The following is a 16,685-nucleotide window of genomic DNA, read 5'->3' as shown; positions in this document are numbered from 1 at the left end:
TAGGCGCGCGGAACGCTTCGACCGCTGCGGAGGGTCAGTGCGGGTAATCCGGCCAATTCGATCGGGCCTGACGCAACGGGAACTCCCTCTTGACAGGGGATTTGCGCGGGTGAAACGCGCCGCTGTACAAACCGATCAGAGATTTCTTTTTTTTTTTTCTTCTGTTATTTATATACACGTCGCCGACAAAGGCGGCGTGACCGGTTGGGAGCTTGCGCGGCCAAGGACGGACGGGCATCACTCGGTTCAAGGCCTCGCAGCTAGCTACTCTATACCTGCGGTCCTATAGCTGCCTCCGTCTGACATTGGGTCTACATCAAACATCGTGTTTCATGTACCCAATATTGAGTCTGCTGGGAGCAAGGCATGGATTGTAGCATGGTCTCGTTAGATTTCCAGAGGGAAGGCGAAAAGAAGAATTAACCGAGGTGAAGGAAACGTAAGAGACAATCGACGAGCAGTCGCCATCTAGCCAAGATACTTTGCTAGGCGAGTTGGTAATCATCCATAGTTAATAAACCGACGCGCGCACATAGTGAGCTACCTGCAGCCTCAACAATAGCATTGAACGTCCACTTGTGAGTATAGGTTAGATCTGTAGAAGCGCCGAATAAAGACGTGCCGCAGATTGAGTGTAGCGTACTCTCTCTCTTCATGCCAGCCCAGCGTTATTGCACTCTCCCTTGTTTAGTTGTCAAAACACCAAAACAATGACAAGTGCAATAAGTGTTTGGAGTGCGGTGGTGAGGAAATAACGCAGGGCAAGCATGAGAGAGAGAGAGAAAATGTATCATCGCTAAGTGCGCTGTTGGGCTGCAGTTACGTGAAGCACAGCGCACTTTAGCTCTAATGGTGGTATACTGCAGGAATTATCCTCTCATTATTATTTTTTTTTATAGCGTCTTGCTCCGAACGTGTGCCACATTGGCCTCTCTCTCTGGCCCGCATGTGAAATGCTGCCCGTCAGCAGAATAGCAAGCTTTTTCGCGACGCACTTTTTCTCGGCGCTCAGCTGTGCCTGAACCATTACTTGTCGAACACGACCTGTACTTGAATCGCTTGTGGTCGATTAATCTCGCTCGCTCAAAAGACAGCGCGACGGCGAAATGGCAGTCAGAGTTGGCCTGACGACTATGGCTATCAAAAAATCGACGGTATCAGAGATAACGGCTGTGACTTCAGAGGTAGTAATTAAGTAGGTTGCAAGCGAAGAAACTCTTCAAGCTGCGAAGTACCCTCCTTAGTTCTCGTCGAGGAAGATTTCGGTGGTTGTCCTCTTGGTCTCGGAGATTTACGGCAGCTGGCCGCAACGCGCAACACCCACCCGCCGAATCCCACTGAACTTTCAGCAGGCAGTTCTCCTCAACGCCGGTGCTTTCACGCCGGTAATCGCTGTGCATAAGTAAGAAAAATGACCTTAGTCGGTTGTCGAAACAACGACAAACAAAAAAAAAAAAAGAAAAAAAAGAAAGAAAGAAAAAAGGAAAACAAGCGGCCGCGAAGCCCGTATAGCTAACGCGCGCGACAAAAGAAAAAGAAAAGAAAGGCGGCAGCAATGCTCTCTGCGTCTACGGTGATATCGGCTCCGGATCGGATGCAACCGGCCAAATGCGCCGCGCCACAGTTGCCGCCACCGACGCCTTTGGTTGAAGAAAGGGGGCGCACGAGTGAAACAGAGAAACAGAAAAAAACGACGAAAAAGAGGAAAAAAAACTGGCGGGAAAGAGGCAGACAATGGAAGATACGGGATGGAGGAAGGCTGTTGAAAAGAGAGCCAATTCCCACGTATAAAAGGCCGAGCTGAGTATACGATGAGAAGAAGCATTCTTTTTCGTCCGGAAATAGGCACGACGTGATCGGAATACGAAGGCGCTATACCTCACACACAACCAAGGTGGATCCGCCGCACCTCCACCACACTGTCGTTGCCGCAGATTGGAGTACAAGGCAAGGAAGGATGGAGGAGGGAGTCGGGATATCGAGAATGCAGAATTGCGCCACGCTCCACTTGCTTCTCTCGTGTGTGTGGCTGCCTTGTTTCCGTGGCGTGTTGTGTGAGTGTATGTAGATGAGGAAAGGCTGCTCCAGCTACTGTAGAAACTCTCTCTCTCTTTCAGCACGCACGCACGCGCACACGCTCCACGGAGCTGAAGGAGGCAATGTGCGAGAGCTTGCATCCGTACCAAGCACGTACTATATAGCACAGCACTCAAGGCGCTGGCGTATTCCGTGTTTATACATATATAGTGCGCCATTCCATGGGCGACTGTTTACACGCACGTGTGTAGAAACTTTGTTACACTCTCTCTCTCTCTCTCTCTCCCCCTTCCTTTTCAATACTAAAGTGAGAAATGCGTTGCCGCAAGTTCTGCGGCACTCTTGTGGCGTATTTGAGGCGCCGCTTCATGACGTCATCGCAAATCGGCGTTTCTTCCCTTTTTTTTTTTTTATTCCAAAATTGTTATGCTTAGAAGAATTGCACGCCTCGCGCACTCCTCCGCGCCGAAAAGTAGTCCCAGACCGTGGCCGAACTATACCTCGCTACAGACCACGTCCATATAGGCATACCTCAGTAAATCATCGATACGACTCCATTTCGCATCGCGAAAGTGTATAGCCTTATATACTGGTGGCGTCTTTCTCACGCGCGTGCCCCACGCTTGATTGAAACACATTTGCCGGCGGGCCGGAAATGAGACGGCCGCGCGCAGAAACCGCCTATGATGCTGCGGAACCACGCGGAACGGCTTCGCTGAAATACGGCTCAATTCGTCGCTGTTTTCCCATTTTGTCGCAGTTCTTATACCATACGGACAGCATCTGTCGATGCGCACTCCACGGCTACGCGCTTTTTCTTGCTTTTTTTTTTTACCAAACTTCGCGCATAGGCCCTGTTTTCAACGAATCTGACGTGGGTGATCGTCCATCTGTATAAAACCTGCCTGAAGAGAGGCCGTTGCGCGCGGGTTTGGCCTGCTCGGACGCCAATATGTATATACATACAGACCCATAGCTCCAATCAGGAGCTATGGGTCTATACGTCTATATGTGGAGCTATGGAGCTTCAAGTCTGCCCTTATTGTGACCTTATATTTTGTTTAAGAGTAGCAGGGGGTTAGGGGGGGGGGGGGGGACTCGAAGGCAAGCGCCATGTGTATAGTTTAGTTCCTTTCCTAGAGGCACTTACCATTTCTCATACTTACTTCCCTGCGATGCGACTCTGGCGTTCTGTCGATTTCATTTCGGTTCCTGCATTTTTTTTTCTGATTTCTTTTTTTCTGTGTGCGCAAGGTTCAACGGCAAGGAGGGCTGCTTCTTTGCGATGCGCATATCTCAGTGTCATTCAGGAACTCTCTCCCGACGCCGTGATAAATGCGCCACGCCGAAAAGGCGTGGCTCGGCGGAATGGGAACAAACGCGAGTTGAGACGGACGTGTTGCCAGCGAACGGGGCATCCCTGCAAGCGACCACATTTCTTTGGGAGAAAGAAAATGAAATCTATCATGTGCGTTCCTAGAAATGACAGGGCGAACATATGAAGGCGTTGGTGTGAAAACAACCTAGTTGCAACAGTGCACGCACCGCGTTGGAGCGCCCTGACGCCCACACATCCCCCCCCCCCCCCCCTTCCACAGAGAGAGAGAGAGAGAGAGAGCAGCGATACACTATGCTCAATTTGTAGGCTATTTCTATTTCGCGTAATTCGCTGTTTAGGGCAACGCAGAACACGTTCGTCAATACACCCTAAACAGATGAGGTCTATAGTGCTCTGAGGTTATAGCCTTAACACATTTGGCTAATAGCCAATTGGCTACCCGGGTTTTCCTCTGCAAGCTCGACTATATGCGATCGCTGACGTCAGGGACGCAGCGTAGGTATATGTCAAGCTCGCAGAGTCGAGATCTCTATACCATTAGAAAGTTAGGCCACCACACCCGTCCATGATACTATGACGGGAGTTAGGTTAAGGCTACCTTCTCAGATTTGGTAACGGCCGGGGTAGAAAAACAGGGGTGTATAGTACGGGTGCTTTATTTCTGTCCCTTCACATAAGCCTTGCATTCCACAATCTTAACAAGACCATTCAAGCTTCCAGCACATATCAGTATTCAACACAGAAGCTCGGCTTTCTTACGATGACAGTGCACACAGAGTATTCGCTGGAGCATTGTAAACGAAGTAAAGACCGGACCTCCAGCGCCATATAACCAACAGTATATGCTCTTGAATCGTCTGGCTGCTGTCACTTTTTTTCTCTTTTTACAACGACACACAAGACCAGGATATGGCCGCGCAATATACATGTGTATCATTTGTTTCTTACATTCTTCTCAATATCTCATCCACTCTCAGCCTTGTCTAGTTTATGCCTGGTCGTTCGCTCCAAAGGGCGCATATGTATCATGAATTCGCAGTCTCCTTTCCATTTTCTTTTTTCATCACGAAAGGGCGCTGTCTGGAAGACTTCACAGCGCACGAAACGCATTCGGCGGTTTCGCAGACTTCTCCGCAGCTGCTGTCATCCGGCGAAATTTATCTTATCGCAGCGTCTGGAGGCGGGTGGACGAACTGCTTTCTGCCGGGTCGTCGTCGCGCGCTGCGCAAACAAACTGCGTAAAACCGCCGAGTGGGGGCAGGACGAACGCTCACGCACTCAGACGCTGGGTAAGCGTGCTGAATTTTTACACTCGGGAATTCCTTCTATGTTTTTGTCCATCGCAAGAAAAATAGAGAAGGAAAAAGTGAGGCACACCATCCACACGGTGTCGTTGCGGGCGCGTGTTGCGTCTTAGGCAAGACTGGAATCGCGAAACCCTTGCGAAACCGTTTTCGAAACATTGTACCTCGATACTGTTTTGCATTGAGAGTACGTTCGTGAGCCGCGACACCAGAAACTATGTGAAGTGCTTCGCCTCGAAGACAGCAATTCTTAGCGGTACAACGCGAGAAGTTCTCCTTAAAGGCCATTTTCGTCGGTCGACGTGGACGTACTTTCACTCGACACAGAAGCGCCTGTTGTCTGGCGCCAGTCTTGAAAGTCTGGCGCCAGGGCTGTACGCAACAGGCCACCACCCCGTGCACAGCAAACGTCCTGTCGCATTTTCGGCATGAGATCTCGTGCGATAAGAAGCTCCTGTTTAGAAAACATCTACCGCCCCTCCCGACATGGCGGGCTTAGATTTCTGGACGAAGGGTCACCGTACCTCAATGAGGAAAGCGAAATACAAACCCACGCATGCTCAACCCGAAGTTCGTACGCCGAAGAAAATGAGGTATGCTGATTACAAGTCTGACAACCGAGAGGCCTCCGTTGCGACGCCTACTGTAGCCCGCGGAAATACATTTCGCACCAAGTGTATATGCGAATCTCGAGTGGTGCACCCAATGCTACGGATGCACGCAAAAGTAAGCCGGGCAGGCTGCATTTCGCCGCCGCATGCGTTTAAAGGAGCCGACCGTGATGAAATAGGCGACTTCCGAAACGGATTTTCGGATGCGGCACACCGGGCTTAATGATCCCGTTGTTTGTTGGGCCACACGCTCCGTGATTCTGAGTAGAACTGAATATCAATAGAGACTTGCAGCATAGCGCTTACCGCCGCAGCTACTGCTTGCCGTCATACTGCTTAACGCCGCTACAGCGTGCACCCACGTATCTGCCCCCATGCAAGCAGATGACGGGCAAGTGGAGCTGCCTACCGCCCCCAAGACGATTTGCGCATGCGCACTGAGGGTGCGCTCCGGTTTCTTTGTAATTACGATAGCAGCGCTTATTTATGCCGCGGCGTCAATCTTTCACTTCGACCAGTGGGGAATAAAAGGGAGGGAAGGAATAAAAGGAGAAGTAAGCTCGTTAGGGACGCCGCATAGAAGTTCTCAAGTCTGGCTGGGGAAAAAAAAAGGCGTAGGTCGGCCCCGCCTGACGACCTCTTCACATGACCACGGCCGACTCGCGGCAGGGATGTACTACGTGGGACCCACTCGAGTTGTTCCCAACTTCCAAAGGTTGGCCACTTGAGGCCGTGCTCCCACCAGTCTTTTTTTCTTTCAACCAAGTTCTTTAGCCATGACAGTCGCCTGCTGTTAAAAATTGAATGTGCGTGTTGAGAAGCAAAATAGAAGGGGTAAGGTCTACGCACGAAAGTGCCGTGGAAAAAGGTATACGTGCATGTTTATGAACCCTATAACTGAATCTGTTCAAGCGGCTACAGGCTTGAGCTTTCGTTATTGCGATCATGCATCGCTAGGAGAGAGAGCCAAAAAAAGGGAAGGTCGTTTGCATGGATAAGTGTCCTACAGTGTAGTGCCTTGTTAGGAAAATGTTATGCGGGCGAATGTATATTTATGTTACGACTGGAACATTCCGCGCTGACAACCCTGCTGCTTTTAATACAGGCGTCTTGCGAGGTCCACACAGAGTCAGACGGCCGAACATGATCAAGCAGACGCGAAGGAGCACGCCTGCACATCGTAGAAGGCGTACTGTCTGGCATGTTGACGTGTGTCTGACAGGAAGAAGACTCACTTATAGTATTGCTGCAGAGAACTCTTCATTTGATAAAATTTTCCCCGTCACTGGATCAGAGTTGTAATATGCCAAAAAGGAGAACTGCACAGTCACCGTTGCGAAGTTAGCCTATAACCTCTGGTTTCGGCGAGCCCTATAAAAATTTCGTCTACGCGTTTTAATTATATCGTGAGGTCGGCCGCTGACGGCGCACCTGTATGTTTTTTTTTTTCCCCGATCTGACGGGCTTATAACAGCTCCGTTCCGAGTGATAACGCCTATTTCCATATCCTTCCGAGTTCGACGACGATTACCTATCGATACAGACCAACCAACGTTATTTATTTATTAGAGACAGTTTTACCGCGGTCGTCTACCGCTACCTCATGCCGCCAGCGTAGCACGCGCCGATCGGTCCCTGCGTGCCGAGCCTACTGTCATTTGATGGGTACGTGGCGCCATCTGGTGTCGTCAGGATGATCTGCGCATGCGTACTGACGCTCGCGCGGTAGCGGTAGGCGGTGGCGGTCAGCGGTAAAGCTGAACTAAAAGTTTCTGTACAATTCTGGAGATCTAAATATTCGGTCCAAGCAGATGATCAACTTTAATTCGTCCTTAGTTCCCTTTAAATGTTAGCTTCAGTGTCCGAAGGCTCTGCTACTTTATACCCCGATCAGCGTAAGCTAATAACGTATGCACGTAGCAGCCGCGCAGTGATAGTAGATTTGGCACACCGGAGATGCATGCGCAGTGGCAGGGGAGGGGGAAGGTGTGGCTAAAGCCCTCGGTGTGGCCACTAGGCAGCGTAGGAGGCTTCCGGTGAACTAGTACGCCTCCGCCTTCCGATAGTATAGTGCCCATCTGTACTCACGTGCTTCTCGTGATGGTGGAAGCGCTCCTTGCTGTGCTTGTTAGACTTGTGAAGCTTGCGCCAGGTCTCACTGCCTTCCAGCTCACTGTGCGCCTTCTTCCTCGGAGCGGTGCTTCTGTACAGAAAAGGGGGAGAGAGAAAAAGAAATGAGTTGCAAAGAAATGTTCACTTAATTGTGCACTATCATCAGAAAGGTACCGTCAGTACCCGCGTAGAGCATAAGCTTCGTTTAGCAAATCAGACGCGATCGGATAACAAACTATTGTGCATGTTGACGTATATACGACTTGCTGCGCACGCAGTTGTTGCGCACTATGCCAAGGATCACTGCGAGAATGAAGTCTACTAAGTCGCCGTTGTACTCGTATTCTTCGCCATGCGCTCGACGTTCGGGCATGAGGCGATTTCGTGATCTGTTAATTCGCGAGACAGTAAACAAAGGCGCGACCACCACCGGCGCTTCAGTCTTCGTCGAACCAGAACGCTTCTCGCTGCCGAACAGCCCTGCATATGGTTAGCTGAAATAATTGTACATATCCACAACTGAAAGAAGTCCGAAATAATCGACCCCAAGCGTAAGTAGTAGACGAAAGGGGCCGAAAAGGGGCGAAAGTACTCCCTTCGTTCAAATCTCATTCGAAGAGAGGGTTGTGAAGCGAGTCGCACGCCTGTGTGAACACTAGGTGCCGACCGACGCTTGTCGCTCGCGGGCCAACGAAGCTGTCGCGCGACCTTCCGCCACCGGCAAACCCGCCCCCCCCCCCCCTCCCTTTTTTTTTTTGCATTTTACGTGACTCGAGTACTAACAACACTGAATTACTCAGTGGTTGGCATCCAGGCGTTCTGATTTCCCTCTCATCATGGAAAAAAAATAATAAAAATCAGCAGCAACTGCTTCCAAATTTAGCTAGCTGACATTCGCCGGCTGAAAGACTGGAGCCTGAAGCGCCAATCGTGTTTGGTACTGACGCACTTTGCCGTATTTTTCAGCTTGTAGATGGACGACGTTCATGTTGGATCTGCATTCACTGGTTGTATTGATAGTAGTGTTTTCCATACATGTACCTCGAGTTCAGAAGCACCGCGTATCAAAATTAAGAAAAAAAAAAAAGGAAGGAGGAAGAGGGGGAGGGGGTAACGAAAGTATTGAAGCGTACTTCAAGTTTCAACCCCTACAGAAAGAAGAAGAAGAAGGAAAAAAAAAAAAAAAACGTCTCACCGCACGCTATATACCGAAAATTGGACGGAGCAGAGAAGCCGTTCTCTGCAGACGCAGGGCAGTCGCATTTGCGAGCGCTCTCTGCGCCCGGAGCGTATACTGTAATCAACAACGAGATAGATAAAGAAGGCAGAAAGAAAGGCACACTCGCTCGGCTTACGCTTTCGCAGTCAGTGCGGGAGCGCAATGGCGGCAGCCGGTGCACGTAAGGCCGAAAGCCGAGCCGAGTCGATTGCTAATCCATGTTATCTCGCGAGCACACATCTTCCCTCAGTGCATGCAGACGAAAAGAAATATGCACCTGTTTACAAAACTGGCATTCCCGAGTCGTGCCGTTCTCCCTCTTTCGGTTTTTTCTTTTTTCTCCTTCCGAACGGCGGTGATTCTGTTTCCCATCCTTTTCATCGGAGCGCTTTTGAGAGTGACCCGGAGCAGTACGTGCGCTCGCCGACAGTGCACGGAGCGTGTTAGTGTCTCGACTGCGAGGTTTACACTAAACGCGCCGCGCAGAAGCAAATTAAGCGGGCCGCGAATGGGGGAAAAGGAAAAGAACCGCCGTCTGCGAATCTGCTTGCTGCACGACGACGCTTCCTTGTGCAAGGGAAAGACACGATGTACTGTGTGTGCGAGACCGCTAACAGCGAAGCACGCGCGCGTCCTTAAAGGTCTCAAGCTCCTTTAACGCTCGCGCTGAACACAAAAGGAGATGTCGAGGCGCCGGCGGTTTTTCTTGTACGAGCAACGTACAGCACCCTTCGTATGCAAAGTGGAGAAGCAGCGTGCCGGGCACTGCAAGCGAGAGCTTGCTTCGATACATCGCGAGCATACAAAATGCATTAAATGAAGAAATGAAAGAAACGTTGGTTGGTTGGTTTGTGGGGTTTAACGTCCCAAAGCAACTCAGGCTATGAGAGACGCCGTAGTGGAGGACTCCGGAAATTTCCGGAATGAAAGAAATGATGCAGAAGCTGCGTACATACGCGCGCGCGTGTATGTGTGTATGTGTGTTTGGGAAGGGGGGGGGGGGGGGCGCGCGAGAGAGAGTTTTGTGCACGTGAGAGTGCGTATGCGTGTGTGAGAGAGCGCCTGTGCGAGTGGGTGAATGTAGGTGGGTGGGTGCATCGGTGTTTGAGTGTGTGTGTGTGTGTGTGTGTGTGTGTGTGTGTGTGTGTGTGTGTGTGTGTGTGTGTGTGTGTGTGTGTGTGTGTGTGTGTGTGTGTGTGTGTGTGTGTGTGTGTGTGTGAGAGAGAGAGAGAGAGAGAGAGAGAGAGAGAGAGAGAGAGAGAGAGAGAGAGAGAGAGAGAGAGAGAGAGAGAGAGAGAGAGAGAGAGCTGCCGCTTTTTCTTTTCTCTAGTTGGCTTGGTTTGGTTTGCCAGTACTTTTCTTTTTCCGAACGTATAAAGTTCCCACATCCACTTACGATACACAAAGATCGCAAAAAGGTTCATAGAACAACGCACTTGTCCACGCACTTAGTCTCGCAAACATTCTTCACTCATCCTTACCGCTCACTCTCCCGCTCTTCCTCACAGGAGTATGAGTTACGGTCCTATGAATTTCGGTACCGCGGTCTCCTTCCATCCGCGCTGTTGAGCTGCGTGCTATAACCATGCTCTCGATCCCAATTACTGCCTCCTCCAATAGACGTCGTTCGAAACTCGTGACTCTTGACCTAGAGAAAAAGTTGTGGCCCCCGAGAAAGAACAGAAGGAGTGATGAATGTAGAAAGGAAAAGCCGCACCACGTGCACGCGCTCTGTTTTCTGTCTCAGTCAAACAAGCGTTGTTTCGATACGGTTCGCCGATACCGGTTGTAAGGAAGGGGGAGGGGGGCGGGGGGTGGGGGGGGGGGGGGAGGTTGGAGGTGAGCTCTCGTTGGCCGAAGCTGCTCTGATTCAATTAACCGATACACAGCGACGGGCCGTGTTTACTGCAACGCGACGCGGACGCTCGCGCCGAGACGCGCCGAACCGGAACCGGAAGCAAACCGCCGCTTGCTTCCGTTTCACTGCAATCTTGCGTTCTGTGGCCCCGCGAGCTCGCAGCGTATACGCTTGCATTAAACACTGATCTCTCGTGCGCGCCGCGGAAGCGGAACCCCGCGTTCGCAGCTCCGTTACCTGGACGACTAATCTCGTTAAGCGCAGCACCTGTACACGCTACGGATACGTCCTCTGAAAATTTTATAAGCTGCTCGCAAAAACTGTCCTAAGCCTTCATACAACAGGCAAATATGGCCAAGCGCCGGTTTTATAGACTGTATACCATGCAGCATTCCATGGCATCGTCCCCCAGGGAGGTGTTCTCCGTTGCTGGCGCTGTTTTGTTCTTTTGTGTTTTTATGGTTTATGGGGTTTAACGTCCCAACGCGATTTAGGCTATGAGAGACGCCGTAGTGGAGGGCTCCGCAAATTTCGACCACCTGGGGTTATTTAACGTGCACAGACAATGCCCAGCACACGGGCGCCTTGCTTTTCGCCTCCACGGAAAAGCAGCCGCCGCGGCCGGGATGCGATCCCGTATCCTTGGACACAGTTGTCGAGCGTCGTGGTCACTGCACCACCTCGGCGGGTTTGTTGTTTTGTGTATACAGTGTAAGTACGCACACTACCAAGCGCAGACTGCTAGCGACAAAACCAAAGTACAACGCGAAAAAACTGGGATATAGGCAGTCGCGCAAATATTAAACATTAACGCTTCCGAATATCACAGAAACTGTCACAAACCGATCAGCTAGCCCAGTTCCCATTGGGCGTTTCTGACTGACGGACGTGTCAGCCAATAGGGACTTATTGAAGTGTTTGTGACAACTTTTATGATGTGATCGTCGCGCAATCCGGCTTCTGGTTCGGGAGGGAACGTAACGAAATGGTACTGAAGCAACACTGCATTCCTTGCTCAATGTATTTTTTTTTTGTATTTTTTTGCCTGCATATGGTTGTTTCAAGTGCAAGCTTGCACGACACCGAAATTTTGAGGCGATAACAACAAGAATGGTTGACCAGACCGGGAACTAGATGCAGCTGCGCCTGAAGCAATGTTGTCAAAGGTGCCCAAGGTCGTTTTGATTAACCCAGACTCCGTCAAAAGATAAGGCTAATACCCTCTTTACACGGGCGGAGTTAACCACGGTTAGCGTAACTGCGGTTACGCGAAACCGTGGTTAGCCCGTTTGCACGGCAGACCGAACCATAGTTACACCCCTAACCGTGGTTATCTCAAACCGAGTTTGGCGACCTCGGTTTGCGTCGTTAACCGAGGTTATGGCGGCGTCTGTTCACGGAAGCTGCTCGTCGGCACTCGAGTGCGCGAGACGTACGAGCGTGTCTGCTTCAGCAGTGTACTCGTTTGCCCGTATTGAATATCCGGTGTCTACTGTGCCGCCCGGCGTCTTCGGTTACGGCCTACAGCCAAGCGTCTGCGTACTGAAACCCCGTCCTGTGTTTGCAGTATCGTTTGTGCGGCTTGGTGCTGAGCGCGGAACGTCAAAAAATGCGCGGTCTTAGCTTTATAATGAAAGCGCACAAGTTCGCAAACGCTTCCAGTGCGGGATGCTGCGAGCAGGCTGAGGTACGTTACACTTACCGCGGCGGTGAAGCGAGCGAGCGCGGCGAACTACAGCGGGGTGCGTAACCCCCTAGTCGTCGATAGGCCTAAATTATTTCTCTTCGAAGCCGCGGCGGTCGGCGCTTTGGAACTGACCAACGCTGTCGAAATGGTGTACTCATGAAACATCTTTACTGCGAATCCTATTCTGCCGCCGTAAAATAACGATACGATAAACTTTGGCGATACATTAATCGCAGAGCTAGTATAAGTAGAACGGTGAGCCGCAATGTACCGGCGGCAGCTGTCTTGAACAGAAACTTGTTAGTATCGCGGTTATCGGTCTTGCCAGCAATTTGCCGCTCGTCAGTGATCAGGAGTGATTCAATTCTGATATTTGGCTCAGTATTCCAGATGCCAATAATTTTAGCACGCTTTGTTTCTGACGTCGGCGCTAGCGAACCGCCGTGTTGTTCGCGAACGGTCTGCGGGAGGAAGGGCCAACGCGGCGGCGTTTACGATGGTCAACAAGGTGCTGCCACCGTGCGGGGCTTCACCGCTTTGTTGACGCCTTGCCGGACGACACTCCGGAAACTACATTATAAATAAAATATTTGTAAATGCTGCTTCGTTCCGCAGATCACCGCGTCGCTTCGGTTGTACTTTATGGGTAATGGCGGCCGTAACCGAGAACGGCGGCGAGCTGTGTAAGCACAACTAACCGCGATTGGCGGTTAACCGTGGTTAAGTTCGGTAACCTCGGTTAAGCGTAACCGTGGTTAAGCCGGCCGTGTAAAGAGGGTATAAGGTTTGCTGGTCAAAAGGGAGATCAGCGCCGGACCGGCGCTAGCGCAGACAGGTGAACGCGTGCGTCGCTATGCCCGCCCCATTCTAATCGTAAGATATTAAAGAAAAAAAAAAAAACGCTTCCGCACAGCCACCGTCGGAAGATTCGAAACAAGAAACCAGGCACTCTGCACACGCACACGGTGGCGGCGGCGGTCGCCCACTCTCAGTCACTCGGCGGGTTCGTGCATGCAAATGGCTCCGCGGTCAGCTCGTTCCCGGAAGCCAAGATAAGGCGGTTGCTAAAACGCCAGCGTTGTAATTGCGCGCACGGAGTAAATTTCTCACACAACCCCGCTAGCCAAGGAAAACTCCTCTTCACTTATATCAACCTGGAGCTCGTATTGCCTTGCGAGTACTTGCAGTCAGCATCACTACGATTGTTTCGCGATGAAGAGCAGCAATTTTTTTCCATTTTTTTTTGCGTGCGCGCGTGTGTGTGTGTGTGAGAGAGAGAGATAGAAACCTCACGTTTCGAAAAACGAAAGGACAAATGAGGCCGCTATGCTCGGCGTTGTATTTTGGTAATTTTTCTGGCGACCGTACCTGTGACATTTAATTTACGACTTCGAAATTGAAAGACGGATACTAGAAGTCAATGTCATCCAACTTGTATGCTTCGTGGTCCGCTTCCTGTCACCTTGTTCCTATGTGACGTGGAAGAAAGAAAAAAAGAACGAATTCAGCAAAAAGGGACTGTTATTGCCGAAGAAAAAAGAAAGACGTCTTGGAATCAGACGCGGATTAGGCGAAGAAAAATAAGAGAAATTGGCAAAGAAGAAGACGCGGAACAAGGTTTCCCCGCCAGCACGGGCAAAGACGGTCCCAAGAGTAAAATGGCTGATCGGCAGAAGCATTGGCAGGCTGACAGAAGCAACAACAACGCGACATCCACTCAGCCCCGGAGACACTCTGGGAAACGCCAGCAAGCAAACAAGCGAGCCAGTGGCAAGAAAGCGGACGGTCGAAACCCGTATGGAGAAATGAGTCATTTCCCATCGGGGTTTTCGTATATGGCTGGCGCCCTCTCTCGGAGCACACACGCTCAACAGAGTGACTTTCTTGTTCCGAAAAAGATCGCAAGTCGAGAAGCCGAAGCCTCGGGCGTGATTCGTTTTGTCCCCACATAATAGTAAATGTGTGTGTGTGTGTGTGTGTGTGTGTGTGTGTGTGTGTGTGTGTGTGTGTGTGTGTGTGTGTGTGTGTGTGTGTGTGTGTGTGTGTGTGTGTGTGTGTGGTGTGTGTGTGTGTGTGTGTGTGTGTGTGTGTGTGTGTGTGTGTGTGTGTGTGTGTGTGTGGGGGGGGGGGGGGGGGAGGGAGAGAGAGAGAGAGTTTTGGGCAAAGAAACAGCGTACGGCGTGAAGTCGATAGTCGTTCAAACGCCTTCTGTCTCGTAAACAAACGGAACATTGTACACGTGTTATAGCTGCAATTGCTGTGTGCGGGGACAGCATAGACTTACTTGAATGGGGCGAAATGAGCGCTATACAAGAAAAAAAAAAAAAAAGAAAGATGCTCGCGCCGGATATTGCATTACTGATGCGCACACGCCTCATGCAGACTAACGACCGACCATACCGAACGCTGATGTGAGGTGCACCGTTTTTATGACTCGCAGCGTTATCTTCTTGACACCCAAGTAACCGCTGTTCGCTGTTAATACGTTGCATTAAGCGCTTGCGTCTCGCCGGATCTAACAGGCGGTGATTAGCATTTTGCTACGCGAGCTCGCTAAACCACGTGTCTCCTCGCTAAATAGCCTCGCAAAAATGAAGTCAGCCTCGTAGCGTGATTAACCTCGACGGCCATGTTCGCCCCAGTGTTGTTGTGGTTACAGTATTCCATTCGCGTGGTCTGGATTTACTGTAACTACTTGTCGCAGGTAGAAATCCTCCCGTAGCAACGCTTCGCTGCATATTGCAAACTTTTTTACTTCGAGATTGCTGCACATAAATATTTTTTCTTCATATTCGTTTTTTAGACCCTTTATTGTACCTTCCCTGCCTAGGTCATTCATGATTTGCAATTCGAGCCCACAATTATTCCGCAACGTAATGCCATCAGCAAATGGGAAACTGCCAAGGTATTCTCGGAACGTGTTTAGCGTTTTCTACAGTACTTCTGCAGACTGCGCAAATATCGTCTCGCCGCTCTGTAGTACACAGGACGCGCAGCGCTTCGTCTCAGAGAGAGCGCGCTCAGCGTTTTGCAAGCCGACGTCCTGCCTTCCTTCTCCTCGGGCATCCGAAGGCTCCCAACGGGGGTTGCGAGAGGCCGCATTATTGCAAGCACATTAAAATCGCTTACCCGGGCCGGACCTGCAAAAGCGCACGGATGGCCTCCCTCCATCCTGCCGAAGCCGCCTCTAACATCGCACAGCAGCGACCTGTGTTGCAATGGGCAGGTTGGAGTGGGCCGCTCGGCTCGGCGCTGTCCGGAAGCGAGCGTGGCCTAATGCGTCGTCATACCCTTTTCGAAAGCGATCGTGCCGTCATGTACCCGGAGCGCGGCAGAGAGAGGAGTTTTGAAAGCCCATGCTTAGAGAAGCGAGTCCAGGCCGGATTTTAAGAAAGACGCGCATCGTCAGCGGTTCGGGTTATAGTGAGCTTTTATGCATATAAGTTTGTGTATGTGTATATGTAAAGCGGGGCTTTATGTATATGCACCTCGTGGCGACCTGCTGCGAAGCTTTGCGTCATTATGCACGAGGAAGAAAAACATCAACCGCGACGTCTAACTAACATGGACAGCAGCGCTCCCTCCTGTGGAGCTTCGCGTTGAGCTGGACCTTCAAGTTGAAGGCATTAAGGGAGTCTATACTTTCACTAGCCCCACTCTCCCCAAGAACCAACGCACTCAACGCCACACCTTGTTGAAACACAAGGCGTCACAGAGGCACGTCTCAGCCTCAGCGTTAAATATAAAAATAGTAATAATAAAAATAAGACGGAAAAGAGGGAGAGCAAGCCACACAAAGAGAGAAACAGTCGTAGCTCGTTAGCAGGCACCAGCGAGCTCGATTAACTAAGAATAAACGCCGGCCATTCTACAGAGAACGCCGTCGTGATGTTACTCCTGCTATGCACAAGACCCCCCCCCCCCCCCCCCACACACACACACACACACAACGCTTTCTACAATAGTGCTCTCGGGCTAGGTTATAGTGGCGATCATCCTTACAGCGCTGCGGAGAATGAAGGGGGGAGAACGATGAAAGGCGCGGACCACCGCAGGATGCGCCGCCGCCGCGTCTGCTAAGCGGTCTGTCCCATTATCGTTACACTGCACGCGCAAGAACGGTTATCTTTATCTGAGGCATGCATTCCCACAAAGAGACCGGCAGGGGGAAAAAAGGTTGGGTAAGTTAGCCACTACGCCATCCTACGCGGAACAAGGAAGACTGGCGGTGGCACAGTGATAGGGATGAATAAAAAAACGGCAAAATGAAAATAGAGTGGCACGATGATCTCGTTTCCTCTTTTTTGTTCCTCGCTCGCTCACGTATACCGCTTCTTTCCGTCCCTCTTTGCTCTATCATCCAGTCTCCTTGCGCGCCCTCGTCACGCTTAATGACTGCTCGTATGGCTTGGAGGGAGCGCGAAGATAAAGCTTGGACGGAAAGGGAAGAAGAGGAAGTGAAAAGCGGGAGAAGAGGATAGAGAAGCGGCGCAAGAGGAAGTTAGTGCCACGGAAACG

At 50.9% G+C, this 16,685-nt stretch overlaps 1 protein-coding gene and 1 pseudogene across 2 annotated transcripts in view; one reads left to right on the top strand and one right to left on the bottom strand.

Moving 5' to 3' along the window:
- Positions 1–16,685, top strand: part of LOC146182156 (TBC1 domain family member 2B-like) — a 150,336-nt gene that overhangs the window by 46,828 nt on the left and 86,823 nt on the right. The window lies entirely within an intron of this gene.
- LOC146182157 (uncharacterized) overlaps positions 1–16,685 on the bottom strand; it is a 115,650-nt pseudogene that overhangs the window by 17,424 nt on the left and 81,541 nt on the right. Inside the window, exon 2 of the transcript XR_014700338.1 lies at positions 7,380–7,494. The product of XR_014700338.1 is annotated as an uncharacterized LOC146182157 (transcript). The remainder of the gene's footprint in view (positions 1–7,379; positions 7,495–16,685) is intronic.

The sequence above is a fragment of the Amblyomma maculatum genome, chromosome 8 (genome assembly GCF_055883805.1).
Source record: "Amblyomma maculatum isolate TAMU_Amacu chromosome 8, ASM5588380v1, whole genome shotgun sequence".
Lineage (NCBI taxonomy): Eukaryota > Metazoa > Arthropoda > Arachnida > Ixodida > Ixodidae > Amblyomma > Amblyomma maculatum.
Note: the sequence above shows the minus strand (reverse complement) of the source record. Positions and strands in the feature narration are given on the sequence as shown.